The sequence below is a fragment of the Vigna unguiculata genome, chromosome 3 (genome assembly GCF_037176805.1).
Source record: "Vigna unguiculata cultivar grain cowpea cultivar isolate G323 ecotype 2 chromosome 3, ASM3717680v1, whole genome shotgun sequence".
In the NCBI taxonomy this organism is placed as follows: Eukaryota; Viridiplantae; Streptophyta; class Magnoliopsida; order Fabales; family Fabaceae; genus Vigna; species Vigna unguiculata.
In genome coordinates, this window is record NC_140794.1 from 9,664,517 (window position 1) to 9,689,526 (window position 25,010).

The 25,010-nt window shown below is 23.8% G+C and overlaps 1 long non-coding RNA gene and 1 pseudogene across 2 annotated transcripts; one reads left to right on the forward strand and one right to left on the reverse strand.

Annotated features, from left to right (window-relative positions):
• Window positions 1-15,215: 15,215 nt before the first annotated feature.
• LOC114176255 (uncharacterized) lies at window positions 15,216-15,849 on the reverse strand. Its single transcript, XR_003602983.2, has 2 exons — window positions 15,648-15,849; window positions 15,216-15,482 (listed from the first exon to the last, which is right to left on the reverse strand). It is a non-coding gene; the product is annotated as an uncharacterized LOC114176255 (long non-coding RNA).
• On the forward strand, window positions 15,514-23,494 carry LOC114176253 (bifunctional 3-dehydroquinate dehydratase/shikimate dehydrogenase, chloroplastic-like; annotated as a pseudogene). The gene is made up of 12 exons (XR_014993851.1): window positions 15,514-15,681; window positions 15,774-15,990; window positions 20,218-20,323; window positions 20,406-20,624; window positions 20,773-21,119; window positions 21,196-21,259; window positions 21,351-21,459; window positions 21,569-21,712; window positions 22,109-22,257; window positions 22,466-22,628; window positions 23,085-23,129; window positions 23,284-23,494. The product of XR_014993851.1 is annotated as a bifunctional 3-dehydroquinate dehydratase/shikimate dehydrogenase, chloroplastic-like (transcript).
• Window positions 23,495-25,010: the final 1,516 nt, after the last annotated feature.

Consider the following 25,010-nt stretch of genomic DNA (forward strand, 5'->3'; position numbering starts at 1 on the left):
CAAGAATTTTTATATTTTTTGACAAAATTTTATCAACAAAAATAAATTTGTTGATGAAATCAAATTTGGTTGATGAATTTTATTAATGGGAATTTAGAATTCCAATTACTAACGGAAAATTTATTGATGATGAATTCATGGGTGAAATTGGTCGGTTACAATTATTGGTAAAACTATAATAATTAATATTTTGTCGATAATTAATAATTAATTTAAATATTGTTTTAGTTTTTATTTTTGTTGTTTTTACATAATTTTGTTTTTATTTTCGTTAGATACTATTTTTTATTAATTTAGTCATTTTTGTGTTTAAATTATGAGATGAGTATTTGTAAAGAATATTTTTGAATTTTGTGAATTTTAATTTTTTAAATTAAAAAATAAATAAATAAATTCATTGTATATCAAGTTAACACTACATCACATGTGTACATCGGTGTTACTTGTAATAATATTATTTTGTTTTATTCAATTTATTTTTTATAATTATTATTTTTTTTAACTTAATTTTTATATTCATTATTTTTGTTTAATTTTGATACGAAATATTATATTAATATTATTTTTAAAATTAAATTTTTATTAATTATATTTAAATTTAATTATTATTATATTTAATAATATAATTAATATATTCATTATTTAATTGAATATAATTATTTAAAATATTATGTGAGTATAATTATTATTATTTTCTTCTGATAATTACATTCTAAAATACTAATCTTTTTAAAATTGACATTTAAAAATATTACAAATATTTTAGAAAAATATACTAATATTTTTTTAAAAATGACATTTAAGATTTAAAACATTTTAAATTTTGATATTTAAAATACAATAAAAATATTAAATGTTTTTATTTAAATGTCCATTTTAGAAATGTTAGTATTTTTTTAAAACATTTAATTGTTATATTCTAATAATATTTAAATAATTATATTTTATTTAATAATTAAATCTAAGAGTTATTTTCAATTTATAATTGAATTTCAAAAATAATTTATAAAAATGTCAATTTTAATAAAATTATTAGTATAATATTTAAAAAAATTATATTAATTTGAAAGGGATAAAATTGATACATTTTAACTAAAACTATGATTAAATTGAACAAGTTTAACAATTGAACAAATTTAACGCAGTTAAGGAGATGAATTAAAAGAATAACACAATTATAAATTGAGATATGACACAACCAGTGACACGTTGCATAAGTTGACATGTGAACAATTTAAAAAAATAAGAAAATTAAATTAAATAAAAATAAAAAACAAAAAAACAAGAGTTGACACTTATCATGAACTGAGTTAATTATTTAAACACCATTGTAAAAAATGACCAAATTAACTAAAATTGACAAAAAATATAACCTTATTGAATGCAAAATGAAAATGAAGATCGAATTAAATAATGACAATGAAAATAAAGACTATAAGAGTATTTAAGTTTTAATAATTTTTTATTAGTGACATTTTTGTTTGTTGGTAAATTTTGTCCATAAAATAACATCAAACTTTCCACTTTAGGTTTTTACTAAATTTGTGTAAAATTTGTTGATAATTATATGTCTTAAAATTAATTGATAAAATTCATCAACAATTTAAAATTATTATTACCAACGAATGTTTATGTTGGTAAATTTGTCGGTAAAAATGTGTAAAATAATTATTAATGAATAATTATTAACAAATATGTATTGGTGAATTTGAGTCATCATTAATTATCAACAAATTTAGATTGTTTGATAATTATCGATGAATATGTACTTAGGATTAATTTTTTGAAATGTTAATAAAATTTATCAACAAATAATTTAGTGATGAAATTGTTATCATCAGTAATCTAAAAATAAACTCGAATTATCTATATTTTTATTTTTATTCCATTGAGCCCTTATATTATTTTAATAAAGACCGGTTCTTTTTTGAAATCAGTTTTGATGTTATTTTAAAATAACCACATGTGAGTTAAAACACTCTTTTTCCTTTCCAATACACTTATTGTTTCGGCAACACAATTTCACTGGGGTGTCTCCTTTATTTTTGTCTATTGTATAATTGAAAATAGATACATAAAGTCAATTGAGTTTTTTGAATTATTTTTAGGATCTGTAGATGATGATAAAAAGGATCATATTATTTCCATATAAATACGAGTCAAAATAAAAATATTATGATCAAATTACTAATAAAATATTTATTAAACTTATACATGATCAACTTTCCTATAATGTTAAGGTCAAATTAACTGAAAATATCATATATCTTTATTTAACAAATATTAAGATTGTAAAAAGTAATTATATAAACTAAAACAAATTAAAAATTTAAATATAAGAATAAAAATTTCTAATTAAGTCATATTTGTTGAAATAGTTAGTTCAAATAGTGACGATAAAATGTGAGATGTGTATTCGGCTTGACTTTTTGTAATTCGAAAGATGGGTATGTTTTCTTTTATTTAGATATCTTGTTACTCAGATTGTAAAGACATAAATCATGTAATTTTGGAGCTAGTGGTAAATTGAAAAGCAAAGTTCATGTTTTTTTTTCCTTGCAAAACAAATTAATTATATGTTCATAATAATCATAAATAAAAATAATACTTGAAAAAATTGTAATCAATATACTCAAATGATTATTATTTTCTAATTTTTACTAAAAATTATTATTTATCATTCTAGTTTTATACTTGTTCGGTAATTAAAAGTGTATAATATTTTTTAAAAATGAAAATTATCATGTTCATAATTATAAAAATTTATATAAAAAATATTATCGAAATTATTATGTTGATTCTTAAATCTCATTTATATGATAATTTTAAAAATCATTAATTACTGTGTTAAATTTCAACATTTGCATAAATATAATATTAAACTTTGCTTTTAGATTATAGATTTTAAAAGCAAAACAACTATAAATTTTAAAGGTAATTTAACACGAAATTAAAATTTATGGTTGTCTTAAATTTTAATATTTTGTTGTCATCAATTTTAAAAAAATCAATAAATATAACATTTTTAACCAAATGACATTATTTTTTTATGTATTAAATCACGTTTTAAGTTAACATTTTAATTAAAATATATGAACTAATATAAATAGTTCAAATATCAATCTAAAATGTCATTTAACAAAAAAAATTAAGACAATGTTAAAATATATCATTTTTAAAATTTAATGATCACCAAACTTTATTAAAGTGTGATAGAAGAAATTTTAATTTCAGGTAAAAATTTAGAGATCAAAATCATATTTTGATGTTTCATCATATTTTTATCAAGAATAATAAAATAATAGTTTTTTACTATTAAATTTGAGCTTTAAAATTGAAATAAAATATTTATTCTGTTAAATTGTCCTAAAGGGGCATCACTAGAGATGGCAAATAAACCCGTGCCCGTGGGTATCACCCGAACCCGTCCCCGTTTTAACGGGGAATCCCCGCTTTGACTGGGTATGGGTATGGGTATGGGTAATACCCGAAATTTTCAACTGGGGATGGGGATGGGATGGGGATATATATATACCCGCCCAAATACCCGTCCCCGCTTAAATTACTAAACTATTTATAATTTATTAAATAATCTAAAAAATATATATAAATAAATAATATATTTACACATAAAATATAATATAATATAATATAATATAATATAATATAGTATATATACATATAAATAAAATATACTTATATATATATATATATATATATATATATATATATATATATATATATATATATATATATACTTACACATATACATGTAATATAATATAATATAATATAATATAATATAATATACATATAATATATATACATAATAATATAATATAATATATATAATATATACGTATAAAACAAATTAATCATTTAACTAGTGAGATCTTTTATAAACAAATTTATAACATTACAAATTTATAAAAATTTAAAAGAAATATATATATATATATATATATATATATATAAAAGCATAAAATATCTACGCATATACATATAATATATATACATAATAATATAATATATATTATTATATTTATATTATTATATAATATAATATGATATATACTTAAAATAAATATATATATATATATATATATATATATATATATATATATATATAAACATAAAATATCTACGCATATACATATAATATATATTATTATATAATATAATATAATATATACTTAAAATAAATATATATCTATAAATATATATATATATATATATATATATATATATATATATATATATATATATATATATAACATAAGATATCCCCACATATAATATATATACATAGTAATAATAATATAATATATAATATAATATAATATATATAAATAATTATATATATATATAAACATAAGATATCCACACATATAATATATATATATACATAGTAATATAATATATAATATAATATAATATAATATAATATATATATATATAACATATTTCTCATTCTCTTTATTTTTTGTTATACATTTTGTTTACTCTCTCAATTGTCTGGTTTGCTTTTCAAGATTTAATTTTGAAGGTAATTTTTCTACTTCTTATTACATAATTTTTACTCTCTGTACATGGTTATGTTCAAATAGGTGTTCCTCAATTTCATTCTATGAAATAATTTTTAGGTTACACATTTGATTATCTTTATTTATTTATTTATTTTCATGAAAATGTTTGACTCTTATTTTGTAGCTCTTCTTTTTGTTACTTTGGTTATACACTTTTTTACTCTCTTTTAATTGTTTGGCTTGTTCTTTAAGGTTTAAGCAGATCTTCAAGGTACTTTTCCTTTTATCATAATCTTAATTATACATTTTTTTTTCCGTTATGTTATGTTCAAATGGATATTCTCAAATTTGGGTCACATATTTAATTATCTTTACTCCTTTATGATAATTTTATTTATTATTTATTTTTTGTTTCATGATAATGTTTAATTCTCAATTTTAAGTGCTCAATTGCATAAATCCTTAATGTGCTATGATTTTAAGTGATCTGAAACTTAGTAGGATTCGTCAAATGTGCTATGATTTGGTTTTGGAATATCAATCAAAAAAGAATGAAACTTCTTCTTATAGAGCTACATCATTGGAGTTGGGAAAGGATGTTGATAATGATGCGAATGAATTTTTAGAGTTTATGGCAAAAAAGAAAAAAATCTAGAACTACAGTTATGAAAACAGAGTTGGATTATTACTTGGAAGAAGATAATTTGCCGATTACACAAGAATTTGATATCCTATCATGGTGGAAAACAAATGGGTTAAAGTTTCCAACCCTTCAAGCAATTGCAAGGGATGTTTTAGCTATTCCAATAACAACTGTAGCTTCTGAATCTGCTTTTAGTACTGGTGGTCAGATATTAACTTCTCACCGTAGTCGACTTCATCATATTACTATAGAGGCTTTGATGTGTACAAGAAGTTGGATATGGAACTCAAACCATCTAGGTAAGTTACTCAAATTTATTAATATTTTTTGTTAGTATTTTTTGTGAATTCTCATCTAATATTCTACATTTGGTGTTTGTAGGTGTTAAAAAATTAAAAGGAAAAGATGTTCTCATGAGTGAAAATGAATCTGATGAAGAAGGTACATTATATTCTAGTAATTAAAATTTTCAATTTCAATTATTATATCATATCTAATTTTTCATTTTTTTTTCTATGTGTAGGTGGATCGAATGCAAATGAAACCACTGATCATTTGTAAAATTAATAAATATTTTGGTTATTATAAAATTTTAGTAATGTGTAATTTTTTAGCTTTTATATAATTATTTGAATTTTATTTAGTTGTTATTTGATACTTTAATTTGAGATTTATACTATTATAATATTTTTCTTAATATTTGACATCATGAAAATCAAAAAGAGTATGTTATTTTAATATTGAATATTTTGATAGTATCATGATTCCGTTGGTGTGATTTTTAAATTTTTTTTATAAAAAATATTTAATTGATATATGGAACAATAAAAAAATGGGTATGGGTATGGGTATAAGAAAATACCCGTTACCCGGTGGGGATGGGGATGGGTCAAAAGTTGTATACCCGTTGGGTTTGGGGATGAGGATGGGGATGAATTTTTATTATGGGGATGGGGATGGGGATGAATTTTTATTATGGGGATGGGGATGGGATCATGATACCCGTACCCGCCCCGCCCCGTTGCCATCCCTAGGCATCACTCTTAAACAAAAGAATGACATTGCATTTTCTTCTCGTGTATTAAATTGTTAGTTCAGTCCAGTAAGTGTAAAGAAAAATGAAAAAAAAAAAGTCAGAAAGAGAAATAAAAAAGTTGAAATGAAATGAAAATGTTGAATAAAACGAAAAATGACAATGAAAAAAAATGTTTTAAACTTGTAATTAAAATTAAATACTATATTAAAATATTTAATACATAAAGAAACATTATTTTACCTGCTATGCTCCACATACAAATTTCAAATTAAGTTTCAATTATCATTCATCCACAATTTTAAGTTGAGCATCCTTTTACGTTGTTATTTCATCCTTTAGTATTTCATTCAACACTCATTGAACAATTTTTTTACTCCTAATTCTCTAGTAGCTTAACTCGTGTGTTGTCGTCAAATCATTCCAAATTCTAACATTTTCATATTTCATCATTCCTCTCATTTATACTTTATTTAATTATTTATATATATGTTAAATATGTTTGTACTTATAAATCATATTAAAATTTATCTATCTCTCAAATTTTAATATATTTAGTTTTCAAACTTTAAAATGAATTAATACAATATTCAATACAAATGCGTTACATTCCTCTTACATGTTAAGTATCGTTTTAAACGTATCAAATTATGTAAAAATTCAAATATTAGTTTCAAATATTGTTTGATACAAAAAAAAAATAATAATCCAATTGAATTAAAATGGTTATATATATATATATATATATATATATATATATATATATATATATTAAATTAAAAATCAAATTGTATTAAAATTTAAAATAAAAACACATTTTAAAATTTTATAAAAATTTAAGAATAAAAACATATTTAAGTCTTTATACATGCATTCCCGAGGGAGAAATTGTTATCTTGATCGAAAAATTCATTAACTTGAGGCATGTATATTATATCATTTTCCTATATCATATTTAGCTTCTTCGTGCATTTAGTAACAATTGATAAAATATTTTTTGCAAATTGTGTCAATTTAAACTCTTAAAAGTAGGGGCACCACCATTTCTCATCGATTACTATTTTTTGAAATCCAAGTCTTTGACATTATCATGCATGTTGATGATAATAATACTTAAACTTAATGAAATAAATAAATAAAACATTTCCTCGATGAATAAGTTACCCAAGTTTTAGTTTACCTCAAAAGCATGCAATTACAAGTGTGAATTAGTGTGGATTTACAATTTGTGCACTAGATTTTAAATATTTATTCTTGAAAAAAGATCGGAAATGAAATAAATAAATAAAATATTCTTTAACCTACATGTCATTTGTTGATGTTTATCACATGTAATATCACACATATATGTCTCACATTAGTCAATCAAGCGGCATCATATCACTTTTAGGTTGTGTTTTTTTTTAAGTGATTACTATTTAAGAGAAGTGGTTTACGGATTTGGGGGAGCTAAAAAGTATTTTCCTCCAATGATTTAGTCTTACTAACTTGGATGGATTCGAGAGAGTAGATAGATTTTAGAGTAAAATGTATGTTATTTTTTTTTTAAAGATTTAAAGGTGATTGTAAGTAAATTTGAAAGTAAAGTTTATAAGAGTTCGTGAGTGATTTAATTGATGTGATAAATTAAAAAAATATTTTAATGGATGTAAAAGATAGATTACCATATTTCTCTTTATGTAATAAGTAGTATAAATTAGTATTTGTATGAGTTACAATTATTTTTTTAATTTTTTTTACTACTAAAATTAAAAGAAAGAAATTATAAAAAAAATATCATTTAATTTTTCCATAATTTATTGAAAAAATGTTGCGAAGCAATTGTGAAAAACATTTTATAATCTATAAAAACAACCACTTTCACGTTCTAACACCAAACTAAGAAGTGGATCTCTATAATGGGGACCGGATCCACGAGTAAGGGATCAGATCTGCACACAAGGCATCGAATCCCACTCTCAAAGTCCATCAGATCCATTCCAAAGAACAGAAGAACAAAGGATCAGATCTACTATGTTGGGATCGGTTCCAACGATCCACAAATATCTACTCTACTCTTAAACTTCCCAGATTCGTTCCAAACAAGCATGGGATCGAATCCAAAGACCCATAGATTGATCCTTAAATGCATTGCCACAGTTTGCACTGTGAAGTCATGAAAAAACACACCTTCATGCATGGATTTGCACTCCATTATTGATAGCGCGTGAATAAATCGTGACTCGAGTAAAACAATCTTTGATGTGGTAATCCTCTCAAATCTTCTCTACACCCAAAAGATAACAAAGTGGATGGATCTCTCAAACTTTTGCAATCACTCATTCCTAATTCAACCCAAACAAATGTTGATGTCACATGTTAATCCATCTATTGTTTTTGTTTCAAACAGAAAATATGTTCAAACAAACATGCCTTTACGAGAGAGGGAAGACGTCGAATAGCAAAATCTTCACTTTTCTCATTTCGCTTTAGTTTTGGATATTTGAAAATAATATATCTTCTTTTACCATAATACCTTTTTAACATACTTGGACTATTATTTGTCATGCTTTTGATATGTTAATTAAAATCAAAAGTATTTTTTTTAATAAGAGTTCGTCCATCCACGAAAATATTTCCGTAAATGTTTTATTTTTTAATTTTAAAACTCAGGGAAGAAACGACCAAGAATTGTTAAATAGTAACTTTTTATTGTAGAATGTTATTAAATAATTAAAGGTATAATTAGTCGTAACATACCCTCTTTCGTTCCAATGGGTCCAAATGGTGTCCGCTTTTAACTTTGTGTGTGGTTTAATTTATTGTTGTTACAGTGTTGTTATCCAATTATTTGTGATTTGGTTGACGATGGTGGTCCATTAAGTGAGAAGAAGCACTGTGATTACGTGACCCACACGAACAAAACGACCACAAATGACTAAAATTGCGAGACATTTCCCACTTCAAGCACGACCTTACCCCTGCACCAAATGAGTTTCTTTGGCTCAAGATGAAGAAGAAGATGAAGATGGCAATGGACAATTAGGACTTTCAAATGGGAAAAATCATGTAAAATAAACTTTAAAAGAGAGATATGACACGTTAATCCAAAATTGCCATTGTAAAATTATGTCCGTTGACACATATGCATTCTGAAATGCTACATTAGTGCATTGTTAACGACGTTTTTGAAAACTTAACGAGATAGACTACATTGATGCAAATTAACTAATTTGGATACTAAGTAGACACAAAGTTAAAAACAGGTATCATTTAGACACATTGAGACGAAAGTGGGTATGTTGCAACTAATTATACCATAATTAAAACATAATTATGAATTATATATTTTGAAATATAAACTTTTATCAATGTTAACAGAATGTGCAATATAATTTTTTTAACATATTTCCAAAATTTATAAAGGGTCTTCTCTGTTCCAACTAGGGATGGCAACAGGGCGGGGCGGGGACGGGTTTCACTATCCCATATTCATTTTCGTAAAAAAAATTCATCCACATCCCCATACCCAAACCCAACGAGTATCAAACTTTTGTTCCATCCTCATCCCCACCTGGTAATGGGTGTAATCGCGTACCCATACCCATACCCGTTTTCTTACTACTTTAATATTAATTTTAATTAATTTTTATAAAAAATATGATAAAGGAAACATAATATTATTAAATATTCAATATTAGGAGTATGGTCGTTTCTTCAATATCAAATACTTTGAAATAAATTATAATTGTTTACATTTTAGATTATAATACCAAATAAAATTTGATGAAAACCAAAATATTTATTAAATTTGCAAACATTAATTAAACCTAGTTGATAAATTTTAAAAATATTTTTAAAAAAATATAAAAGGAAAAAATATTTTTAAAAAAATATAAAAGGAAAAAAATATTTAAATTAAAATATATTTTAAATGTTTGTTTACTTCAATTTTTTAAATTATAATGAATCTACTTTTTATACACTAATAAAAGTTATAATACATCACTTGATAAAAATGACGCAAAGAACAAATAATAAACATAATAATAAAATTTTAACATAGATCTTGTATCTTTTGAACCACAATATATGTTGGATGGTGGTAAAAAAATATTCATGGCAATTACATTAAAATTTTATATTGTAGTAAATAAAAATTATTTATACAACTATAGTGAAAAAATTAAAGTATGATTGTAATGAGTAAGAAAATAAAAAATAATTAGATAAAATTTATCGAAATAGTATTCTACATGATGAAAATAAACAAAAAAAAATAAAAATATTAAAAAATTAACAAATGTGTGTCTTATAAACAATTTGGAGACTATTGGAAGGAATCACACAAAGGAAAACAAATATATAATTAATGGTATGATAAGATGAAAAATATCTTAGAGATCTAAGAAAACTTTTCAAATATCAACATATATACTCAATGGTTGATAAAAAAATGACTCAAAAAATAAATAATAAACACAATAAAATTTTATCATAGATATTTTATCTTTTAAACTCCAATATATGTTGGATGGTGATAAAAAAATATTCATGACAATTACATTAAATTTTTATATTATAGTAAATAAAAATTATTTATACAATTATAGTGAAAAAAAATTAAAGTATGATTGTAATGAGTTAGAAAATAAAAAATAATTAGATAAAATTTATCGAAATAATATTTTACATGATGAAAATAAACAAAAATAAAATATTAAAAAATTAACAATGTGTGTCTTATAAATAATTTGGAGACTATTGGAAGGAATTGCACAAAACAACAAATGTATAATTAAGGGTATGATAAGACGAAAAATATCTTAGAGATTTAAGAAAACTTTTCAAATATCAACACATATACTCAATGGTTAAGAAATAACAAAAATTGTTTTAGCAAAATAAAAGAGTTCTTCAAATGAAACAAAAATTAATAATAACAAGTAAATAATTTTTTTTATATTATTTAGTAAATGAAATGTTTATCCTATTAAACACTTAAATTGAGAGTATTAAACATTCTCATGTGAAAGGAAAATATACAATAAATAAAAATATAAAAAAATGATAGAAACATTCAAATGTTAGACATAAATTTTTTTTAATTGACATACATCATTTTAACATAATTACATAAAGGTTATGATAAGATAAAAAAATATATTAGAGATGCGAATGAGTTTCATGACAAACCAAATATTTAGAAGAAATAAAAAATAGAAATAATATATATATATATATATATATATATATATATATATGGTTAATTAATTAATTGTGAATATTTTAATAATTTAAAGGAGAATGAATATATGGCGGGGACAGGTATTATGGTGGGGATATATTCATCCCATCCCCATCCTCATCCCCATACCCAATCGAAAAAATCGGGGATTCCCCATACCCATACTCAGTCAATGCGAGATTTCCCGTCAAAATGGAGACGGGTTCAGACAATATCTACGGGGACAGATTTATTTAGCATCTCTAGTTCCAACTAATATATTTCAACGAAGTATCTTTTGTTTGAGCAGTCTTATTACAACAATAATTACTATTAATTAGTAATAATTAAATATATAGTTTTTAAAATTTATTATTAAAATGAAAATTATTTCAACATGTCAATCAAATAATAACCACAACAATATTTAGCGTCTATTTTTTATATCAAATACATTTTATTGTTTATTTAATTCAGTATCAATTTTTTTCTTCAAAATTACATAAACCTCGTTTCTAAAAAAGATATTTTAATTAATCCAAAAATCATTTTATATTACATTTATATACAAAAATAATTTGGTGATTTTTAATTTTGATTTATTAATTTTTTTCTTTTATCTATGATATCATACAACTTATTTACAAACTTCATCCCAAATTCATTCATTCTCACTTTGAAATCCTTTAAAAAAAACAACAACACAAACTTTATCTTTAAATTTATTTAAATCCATTCATTCGATCTCCTTCAAATTCATCTTAAGAAAATAACACACCCTTAAGTTGTGATTGATTACAGAGATGAATTTGAAAGAGAATGAATAAGTGAAATTAAGGAGATAAAGAGAAAAATATGGTTGTTTATTTTAAAGGATAGAGAGGTGAAAGTAAGAAAAGTTAAAAGTAAAGTTTACAAAAACTTATAGATATGATTTGATTGATGTAATAGATAAAAAAATATATTTTAATAGATAAAATTGTTAAATTATAATTTTGCCCTTATGATTAAAATTAATATAAAATTAAATGTAACTATTATTATAATAGTTATTATCATCACCATTATTATTAATTTTAATTTTATTATTATCAACATTATTATTTTTAATTATACAGAATTTAATATTAATATTAATAATTGTTAATATTATTTAATTATTTTTTCACGTGTTTCAATTTTAAAATTAAAAGTATATAGTACTTTTATGTTATCACGATGTTGTTATTATTATTATTAATAAAATTTATATTATTGTTACTATTAATTATTATTCGTTATTAAAATTAATTATTATAAATCATTAATATTATTATGATCATTATTAATATTAATGTATGAAAAATATTTAAATTTCATGTATATACTAGTTTAATTTAAACTAGTAAATATTAAAGTATTTAATATATTTTATAACTTAAATATGCAAAATTATTAAAATAATAAATAGACCATTAATTAAATATTAGGAGTAAATTAGTAAAATAGTACATGATGATGTAATTTTTTGTGTCAGTCTTTTTTTATTACGATCTCCGCTTCTCCAAATTCATCCCCATCTATGATGCACCGATACTTCAAGTTGGATCATGTATCCATGTCCGACACGTATCGTGTCCGATAGTTTAACAATATTTATCAATGAAATATCTATTTATAAAGTCATAATACATTACAATAGAATCTTTGAATAGTAAACAATTTTAATGACAAAAAATAATTAGTCACTATATTGATAATTAAAATAGTTCCAAAAAATTATAATTGGTCTTTAAATTGATAATTAAAATAATTTCAATTATAAATTATTTTTTAAATTGGTTATTAACATTAACTACCAGGTTTTGGCTACCAACATAATTGGTCTATAATTAGAAATTTTGGATTCACACATTAACAAAATTTTGGATTCACACATTAACAATCATATATTTATTATACTTGTAAGAATTATTGTATATTTTTCAATATTCATATATCGCGTATATACCACGTATCATATTTTATTACTTTAAAAATAAACGTATCGACGCATCATATACGTATCTGTGCATCATATATCCCCTTAAATAAGTGCAAATCCCTTTAAAACAAATTAGGAATATCTTATCATTCTATTTCTCTTGAACAGTATATCCCTGAAAACAAATATATCCATAGACTTTAACTGTTATCTTATGAATTGAGTATAAATATATATTTTTTTCATGCGATGTTTGCACACCAAAGCTCAACCTCTTTAAACTCGGTGTCTATCTAACATTTGCAATAAATTTCAACTTTCACCAATCACTTGCATATTTATCTTGTGCTTAAGTTCAATATTTGTTTCACACCTATGTCTTTATTCTATGTGTAACAAAAAACTATTTCAAAATATATTTTGTTTCATTTAAATAATTAATTACAGATCGTTAATCCTTTTTTTTTCACGTACTAATTTCAAAAAAATTAAAATATAATAAACTAATTTACAAGTAAAAATTTAAATTAATTCATTCCCTTTTACTTTATTTTATTTATTATTATAATATTTTTATTACAAATAATTTATTAACACAAATTAATTTACAAATATATATATATATATATATATATTTCTCTTCTTTATTAATACAATGATAATTTGTATGTGTTATATTCATGTATGAGGTCAACATTGACTGTTTTGTTGTATTTATATATTATATAATTAGATTATATAAAAATATTATTCTCTATTTTATTATTGTTGTGGATTAATATTAATTAATAAATTATACTATTTGTTCGTATTAATTATATTGTACATAATTATTAATTTTATGAATAATATATTATTTTGAGTTTTTAATGAATAGTCTGTGATGATTTAGATTGTTGAGTAAATAATATGTAATACACTTAAATATTTAGTTACTTATGAGAGGTTCTGATCTCCATCAATAAAAATATAAAATTAATATTTCATTAGTCAGTTCTAATAAATGATGTAAAAATAATTTTATAAAATGCATTTTAGAATAATCTATCACACAAAAAGCAATATTATCTTTTGTGTAACCAGAGATGGATCTTTCATTGATCATGAGATACAAAATTCTTTTAAATATATGTTTATATGCTTGAATATACTGTATTATGAATCTTAAATATTCATAATAAGCCTTGTCCAAATGAAGCATTAAAACAAGGCATGATAAGAGATGTGAAGCACGAATGCATTGTATTATTGTACTGTAAAGCTTTTCAGATATGTGGCATCATTGTCAAATGAAATCAATTAATATTTTCATCCAACTTACTCATAAACCCACAAATATCTTTTGGATATGTCAGTCTTTTTATCCATTAATGGTTGCTTCTTGGTGAAAAAAAATAAAGAAAAGGTGAAAAAAGATAAAGAAAAAGGTTTAACTTAATTCATACTTCGTTATGTGTTATTACCCGTGCAATTATTTTTAACATTTATTATAAATTATAATTATGTAAAAAACATCGTAGATTAATGTTTTATTATTAACTAAATAATTTAATAAATATAATTAAATATAAATTAATGATTAAAATGTTGAGATTTTAAATAAATATAAATACAATTAACAACTTAAATGTACGAGAATGTTATCTAAATGATCTAATGAAACATAAAAGTTTATAATTAAATTTATTAATAAAAATCATATTATTTAGAAGTTAATACACTTTATAGTAAAAGACCATTATGATAAATTACTTCTTTACTATTTTCAAATATTTAATAACCTGTATTTAAAAAAGATCATTATGTCATGTCAGTAATAAAGATCATTATCTTCAAAAAAATAATTGAATAAGTAGATAAACTAAATATATATCATGATGTCATAAATCAATTTAGAGGAATGGTAACCACACAAAGACTTGTCCAAATGAAGCATTGGAAGCATTGTACTGTATAGCTTTTCAGATCTGTTGTATCACATTCATAGACCCACAAATATCTTTTGGATTCATAAGTCTTTTTACCCATAAATGGTTTTTGGTGAAAAAAAGATAAAGAAAAGGTTCAACTTACTTCATACTTCGTACTCTGTACCAGCAAAATCAAACAAACTGAAAAAATACACGTTTTCTTTTAGTTTGAAATGCATTTCTTCGACGAAAAGTGCGACAAGGATAAACAAATCGATTTGATTGGCTAACTGAGTGAACACTATCCTAACTGTATAAAGACTATTATTGAACCATAGAAAATAACTTCCAAAATTCCATTCTCACCTCAATTTTTCGGATGGATTCTCCCAACCTTCTCGTAACTCACTCTCTTATCTTCCCTGTTTCCCTGTTTCTCTTCCACTGCTTCAGTTTCAACCCTAATTTTTGTTTGCTTTTTGCATTCTTCAGTTCGCGACTCCATCGGTAGGTAGGAAGAATGCAACCTTAATCTGCGCCCCTGTAATAGCAGAATCAGTTGAAAAATGAAGATCGATATGCACAGAGCCAAAGCTGAAGGTGCAGACCTCGTGGAACTTCGATTGGACTCGTTGAACACCTTCGATCCCTTCCAAGACATCACCACTCTTATTCACCACCGTCCGCTACCATTGTTGTTCACGTACAGGTTGAGATTCCTTTCTCTGTCTCTTCCTCTGTTTTTCTTATCATGTGGTAGAAAAGAATGTTGATATTTTTATTAATTAATTTTTTAAATTTTAAGATTAATTTTTTTGTTTGTTTTTATTTCGGTTGATTGGTATAATAAATAATATAAATAATTGGTAAAATTAAGAAATTGTAGATAAAATTAGTTAGAATTAATGATATTTTGCATTGAACTAAAAATATTAAGATCATTATATTAAACTAGCTCGCTGATATGAATTTGCATTTCTTAATTTTTAAAAAATTTAAGATCAATAATAAATATATATTTTTTAAAATAATTGTTAAATATAAAATTAAAAATAAATAAAAGAAAATTAAATAATAATATAAGATAAAAAAAATTTGTAAAAAAATAATTAAAAATAAATTATTTATAAAATAATTAAAAGTAAAATAAATATTATAAAATGTGGATAAAAAAGAAGAATCTTTTTTATTGTTATATATAAATAATAAAAAATTATATAATAAAATATTTCAAAAAATTAGATAAAGTAAATGTTTATATGGTAAAAAGAACACTGTAGAAGCAATCCTTAGTATTCTTTGCTTTTTTTAGTTTTCAAATATATTTTATTACGTAATTTTTCATTATTTATACGAAGATTTCTTATGTTAGTTTTTATATTTCACGATACTAATTTTAATTTTTATAATATAATTATTTATTAAATTTTTAAAATTAACAATTATTTTTACTTATTTTTTATAAAATATTCATTAACAATTATTATTTTTTATTTCACTTTATTTAAAAAATCTAAATTTATTTTATATATTAATTTAATAACATTACATTATTATTACCTACTAACATATTATTATATATTTAAAAAATACGTACACATAGTCTTAATATTTTTAATTTAACAAAAAATATCATTGATTTTAACTAATTTTATTTATAATTTCCTAATTTTACTAATTATTTATGTTAATTTATTATATCGATCGATTAAAATAAAAACAAAAAACATAATTTCTACACTTAAATAAATTAAATTAATAAAAAGAAATACATAACTAAAGTGACGACTTCAATTTTTTAATACTATTGTAAAAAGAAAAACAAAAAATCGACCATATTTATGAAAATTTTATTTTGAATGTCATTTTACGAATCCTAACAATTTAAAAAAAAAATCTACTAATTCTATTTTATAAATATGTATTCAAAACAACTCTCTTTTATAAAATAAAAGCCTTATCATTCACAATTTCTGTGTGTTAGTTCAAGTAAGAAAAAGAAGGGAAAAAATTGCATTAACTTCGTACGTGTGTCTGTTTTATAAAATGAGACTTAAATCGGTTTTACTTTTAAATGGACTATTGTTAAATGTTCACCTCGCTCATAATCTTATAAAGAGATGTTATATTTAACTATAAATTGTCTTATAAAAATAGTTCAATAACTATATGACTACTTTTATTATTACATATGATTTTTTAAACAAGTAAGTATAATTGTAAAATCGGTAAATATAAATATAAATATAAAATAGATAAAAGTATAAAAATCATTTTATTAATAATAAAAGAGAAATAAATGTCTATTTTAAGACAATATATATATATATATATATATATATATATATATATATATATTTTTTTTTTTTTAATTTCTTGAACGACTTTTCCCAACATATTATATGGGAAACTAATCACATTACTAATTAACTCGGAGACTTTATATTGAAAAAATAAATTAAATAACTCAAGTTTTTATTTATACAAATATATTTATCTTTTAATAGTTTAAAACATTATTCTTATTTCATATTTTTTTTATTTTAATAAATATGTTATTATTAAATAAAAAATAAGGGGATAAATGACACTTAAAAATATAAGAAATATGAATTTTATATAAAACTAAAAAATATATAATTTTTATTGGAAATATAAGAAAATCAATTTTTTATTTTAAATTTTATATGCTTGTATAATTGCACCCTGCTTCTAACGATTTGTGTTTCGACCACACATTAATTTTAATTTTGGATCCTTTTTTCTCTCTCAGCAAAAGAAATTCAATATTCAAATGTAAATACCATTGTGCAACAAGAATATTATAGAATTAAATTAAAACAATTTCAGGCTTAACAAAATCTCTGCAATATATGATTCAGGGTTTGTTTCGAACAAGTTTTTCACAAGGATTTATAAGGATTTATAAAGGAAAAAATGAATTTAAGTTTTCTGTAAATTAAACTTAACTTATATATAATTTTTAAAAAAATTATATATATAAAAGTTACATAAGAGAATTTCTACAAATACATAGACCAAGTTTAGCTTATGAAAAAAATGATTTATTTATTTTTAATTATTTATGAAAAAATTATCTAAGCAACCTGAATTATACCACATGTTGTTTAGTATCAAATAGAAAATATTTTAAGGATGTAGTAAATTGTATTATTACTCTTTAACATGTTTTATTATAACATGTATCATAAAATGTCATAAAAGTTGTTATAGTTTTCAAGATACAAGTAGTTATTATATAAATTTAATAGAAAAATATTTTTTAATAAATATTAATACACAATAATTTCAACCCCAAAATGCTTATTAGAGAGTTTTATAGTGTTTTTCATTCTATTTATCAATGAAAAGGTCCGTTTTATGACGTATGAAATAAAGATGTTCACGGTTTACTGTTTATCCACATTTTTATTACATTTAAATAATACAGCTTTAACCAAATATATCATTTTGTAAAAAAAATTAAAAATATGTATGCGGTTCTTCTTTTTTATGTAAAAAAGCTATATAAATTATCTTTAAATAAAATAAGTTATGAAGTTGAAGGATTACATATTTTATTAAATAAAAGAAATACTTTTTGTTTAGTAAAAGATAAAATTATTTAATTAAAAATAATAAATGTTTATAAAGAGGTGTATCTTCTTATATAAAATGGTATAAATGAGTTTCTTGAATAATAAATGTTTTCTCTTTCCTAAATGATTTAGTTTTACTTTTTCTTCACAGTCAAATTATTCTATTTCTGAATTCAACTTAGTCTATATGAATTATTATTATTATATGTGTTACTAATTTAGCAAAGAGACTATGGTCAGCCTCACCCAAAGAAATATGCTTCGCGTTGAAATGTGAAGTAAAAAAAAACTTATTGTAATATTAAAGTGGCAACAATCTATCCAACTTAATATTTAACTTGGACATGAAAAAGTGAGGAAATAAAAAAAAAGGTAAGAAAATAAAAAATAAAATTTTATATAATGTGAAATAGAATATAATATTTTTGTTTATTATTTATTATTATAGTAAAAAAAAGTAAAATAAAACACCTATAAATGATAACAACTTAATGTTTGTAACAGTGTATTAAGTATATTATAATACAGTTTTATAAACTAGTTCAATATCTACTTACAACATTTTCCAAAAGTAAAATTTTATCTGAATCTAACTTACCCACTCCTTATCTTCTAAAGGTATCTTTAAAACTGTAATCACATCGTGGACAGAAACACAAAAAAATTATAAATTAATGTATAAAAAGATTTAATCATTTAAGAATCCAAAAACATAAATTATATAAAATTAATCATCCTATTTCACACAAAAACTTAAAGTTATGACTTAATTTTCAAATACAAATAATAATTCTAACATGATTGTAACTTAAAACAATGCAATTAACTTTCCTCATCTATTATCCTGACAATTCTATAAATATCAAACATCTCTGTCTAAATAATTTTATAAATATCAAACATCTCTGACTCCATAAAATACTTATAATAAATCTTTTTAATATTAAAATAATTGAATCAGACTATTTTTAAATCATTGTAACTCTTAAAATATCATTTTATACAATTTCACATAATTGATTATGTGTATCAAATATAATGTTTTAAAGCTTTTGGATGTCCCACTCTTGTTTAAATTATCAGATTCAAATATTCTCATTTAGGACCTTTACTCTCTAAGAATGTTAACCCTTTGAAAAAATATGTGTTACCTTCGTGTAACTTCCCTTCCAACTTTACCATAACTCCCGGTAACTCCTTGACTATTTTATTTTATTTTCTTTTTATCTGTAAATGTTAATCCTTAGTATTTTGTTAGTAAAGGCAGTTAGGTTGATGTGATTTGAAATTGGAAGATTTGATCTCTTCGAATGATGAAAATTGAATGCTTTTCTAAGGCCGAAATGGGAGGGTGGTATGTATGATGGTGATGAAAACAAACGGTTGGACGCACTAAGGGTAGCAATGGAGTTGGGAGCCGATTACATCGACGTTGAACTTCAGGTTCTTTTTCTGTTCCATTTGATGAAAGCCAGATTATATAATGTCTGAACTACGAAACTCAGATGAAACATTTCCTATAAAGGTGGCGCATGAGTTCTACGACTCTATACGTGGGAAGAAATACAACGAAACCAGGGTCATTGTTTCATCTCACAACTTCAAACTTACTCCTTCAACTGAGGATCTCAGTAACCTCGTAGCAAGAATACAAGCAACGGGAGCAGACATTGTGAAGATTGCAACAACTGCTGTGGACATTGCTGATGTGGCACGCATGTTTCAAATAATGGTGCATTCTCAAGTAAGGCTTGTGTGATGTATGTCTAGAAACCGAAATTTAAGAAAAAGTTTTGATTTTTATTCAACTTTTTTACACCCCATTGTTGATCTTATCCATTAGAGACTTTAATTTGTGTTATTGTAAAGATAGCCACTGTTCTAATTTACAGGTTCCGTTGATTGGACTTGTTATGGGTGATAGGGGGTTGATTTCTCGTGTACTATGTGCGAAATTTGGTGGCTATATGACTTTTGGTACCCTTGAATCAGGAGTAGTTTCAGCTCCTGGTCAACCTTCACTTAAGGATCTATTGCATCTGTACAATTTCAGAGCACTGGCACCTGATACAAAAGTGTTTGGGCTTATTGGAAAGCCTGTTCGTCAGAGTAAATCACCCATGTTATTGAATGAAGCCTTCAAGTCAGTTGGTTTTAATGGTGTTTATATAATTTTACTGGTCGATGACATTGCCAATTTTCTCAGGACTTACTCTTCTACAGATTTTGTGGGATTCAGGTTCCAACTTCTTATCAGAATTTTTCATTTTATAATTTTTCGAAATAGAAATTGATATTCACCATTTCTATATCAGTGTTACCCTTCCTCACAAGGAGACGGCGGTTAAGTGCTGTGATGAGGTTGATCCAGTGGCTAAGGTAAAATGATTTACTTTGCATTACGATATACGTTTCACAATTTTGGATCGAAAATTGGAATTGATTTTACTCCAATTGGTTATGAGCACAGTGTATAGGAGCTGTGAATTGCATTATCAGAAGACCAACCGACGGGAAATTAATTGGGTATAACACAGACTACGTTGGTGCTATTTCTGCAATTGAGGATGGGTTACGAGGTAGTTGTCATCTTCAGTGGTTAAACAATGTTACAATCATTGTTGTTGGTAACTGTTATTGTGAAGATGGTGTGTGTGTGTGTGTGAGCTTCAATTACTTCTTGGTCAGGTAAACATAATGGTAGTAGCACAACTGTTTCGCCATTAGCCGGTAAGCTGTTTGTTGTAATTGGGGCCGGTGGTGCTGGCAAAGCGGTTGCTTATGGTGCAAAAGAGAAAGGAGCAAGGGTTGTGATTGCGAACCGTACCTATGGTAAGCTTCACGATTTGCCTTTTTCTTTCTTCAAGTTAAAGCGTGTTAAACTTTCAGAGTTACTTTTTCGATGTTTCTGACAAAACATTTTAGTAAAATGTTATATATGGTTTTCAAGTTTTGGGTACAAAATCAGTGGTTTGAAGTATCTCACTCAGTTGTTTTTCTTTCGGTTTTATTTCTCCTGATATCTTGATAACGATTTTAAGAAAACTTGGATTTAGTTAATGGTAATGTCATAATCTGTTTCACTTTTCCTCTTTTGTTTACGCTGTACACACTATTGTGCTTCTTCCTTTCAGCATTCCTTTCTTTAAATTTTCATTTTATGTGTAGCTTTTTTAGCAGAAACAATCACAAGTAATATTACATATGTATTGCACTGTTTATATACAGAGCGAGCCAGAGAAATTGCTGATGCAATTGGAGGAGATGCTTTAGCCCTTGCCGATTTAGATAATTTCCATTCGGAGGATGGTATGATTCTTGCAAACACAACATCAATTGGAATGGTACCAAAAGTTGACGAGACGCCTATTTCTAAGGTTTGTTCCTTTAATATGGATGTTCCATGCCAATTAGGACCTTGAAATATTGGTGGTGTGAGTTTTCAATTTGATACCTTATTTCTTTTGCTGATGAAGTTGGTTTTCTATTCAGATGAGATATGCTTATTTTTTCATTACTTGATCTCACAAAAATTATGATCAATATGTTGAGCGAGGTAACCTTTTTGTTCTTTTTTTTATGCAGCATGCTTTGAAACATTACTCCCTAGTTTTTGATGCTGTGTACACACCCAAGATGACTAGACTGTTGAAAGAAGCAGAAGAAGCAGGAGCCACAATTGTGACAGGATTTAAGATGTTTATAGGGCAAGCGTATGGGCAGTTTGAGAATTTCACCGGATTGCCTGGTAAGCTGAATGTAAAAATTTGGGTTAAATATGTTTTTGGTCCATTAATTTTTAGTGAAAATTAGAATTAGTCCTTTTTCGGAGTTTTTGTCTAATTTAGTCCCTCAACTTCAAAATTGTGTGAATTTAGTCATTTTAACCAAATTTTGTTAAGTTTATTTGACATTTCAAATGTTTAAGTTTATTTGACGTTTCAAATGCGTTTCATGATAGTTTCTTAGTTAATAAACTTACCAAAATTTGCTTAAAAGAATTAAATTCATACAGTTCTAAAATTGGGAAACTAAATCAGGTCAAAGTTTCGAGAAGGGACTACTTTTAATTTTCACTTAAAGTTGAGGAACTAAAAAACATATTTAACCCGTAAAAATTTAATTCAAGAGAGTTTGATGTATTATAGTTGATCCAATGGATTTTGAAATCTTGTATTTCTTTGATTGTATTTTGATTTTGCAGCACCAAAGAAGCTCTTCAGACAAATTATGAAAGACTACTAATGAGGTTTGCAAGTCATTATCCTTTTAAAATATAGAAAATTTTATATATTTGTCTCATAATTTTGTGTTCTTTAATTTTTTATTTTTATTTTAAAATATTATTTGATATAGATTCAAAGAATTTCTAATTAATTTCGATGGCTTTGGATATTTTGCAGACAGCCACCTAAACAACTCAGTTGGAAAAGGAGTAGGCATTTCGGATCGAAGAAATCGCGTAGAAGTTAGATTTTGCCCTTTGTAAGAACAGTATATATATTAACTGAATATGGTAACTATCAGTATTGGCTTGTTTTATATTTTATTATCTTTTGATTGTTAAGATAGATTCTTGAAAACGATTATAAATGGAGACAAAAATTTAGAAAAGATTGTCGGTGTCTGTAACCAAATGTAGGACCATATACGATAAAGAAAAAAAAATTGAAATGTGAATGAAGAGAAATAGAAAGGGAAAAGAAAAAGAAATAATAGACCTTGATCACACGTTCTCACGTTAAATACTAGTTAAAAATGAAGAGTTAGGTTTAAAATATTAACGTCTAAAGTTTTGTTAAATATATTGTTAATCAGGTAATTAATCTGTTTGGTCAATAAACCTTTCTTACTGTTTGAAATGTCCTTCATTCAATTGGAATCTGGCATGACCATGTCAAACAACAAAACCTTTATTTTTTGTTTAAAAAATATTTATTATCTTTTAGTTAAAAAAATCAGAAAGAAAACACTGATGGTGACTATGAATTATTTTTTATTTCATTTGCTCAAAAACCACTAAGAAAACAGTGACAGTGGCAGAAAAAAAACCTACTTTATTGAATTTATTATTTTTGTCAATATGAAATGAAATTTATTTTCACACTTCATATACTTATCTAACTTGAAAATTTCAATATTAATATAAGTATTTCTATTTTAGAAGTCTAATTATTCATACATATTTTTTATGGATCACGTCCAATTTTCTCATAACTGAAATAGAATTTTTCTTGTGTCTATACCTGAAGACACTTCATAGGTTGGAAAGTTTAATTTTGTATTTGGTGTGAAATTGACAATGTTAGGACTCTTTTTATAATAATAATAATAATAATAATAATAAATTGGAAAATTTCAGTATCAATTATTCTTTTAATTCCATTAACTAGCTTGCAAATGTTAAAATTTAATTAAATTTTAATCATTTCAATTTATATTTGGCATGTATGTTAGTTTTTACCAAACACGTAGTGAAGGAGAAAGGAGAAGGAGATTACGCGTGCGAATTAAATATAAAACTAATTCAATGTAATATAATTGAATATATCATCATTTAATATTTTCAATTATTTTCTCATTAAGATTAAAATTAATTTTTACTACTTCAAAATATATAAAAGAATAGTTAGAGTATAATACATAATTTGTACTTTTTCAAATAAGTTCTGATATAGAAGAATACGTTTACTTTTTCTTTTTAATAATAGCTCTCAAGAGTCGTATTTATTTAAGATAGCGTTTAATTAATTGAAATTATAAAATTTGTGTTATCCTCGGGTTTGATTACACACATTTCCCATTTCGAACTATCATTATTTTATAAATTGACTACTTAAATTTGTTTAGCACATTTTTCCGTTTTTTTTTGTAGATTTTACTAATTTCTTAAATATTTGATGGGTGTTCAAAAAACATACCAAATAAAGTTGTTTAGAAAAAATATTATGTAACAAAACAAAGTATTTTTATTTGTTAACACTTTTTTTTTTCGTAACATGTTAACACGTTGTTAAATATTTAATCAATAGGAAATTTATAACAAAAATATGATGATGCATGTAGAAAATCTGGATAATAAAATTCAGAAGTTATGGTAAATGAGTAGTTAAACGTAAAATTAAACATT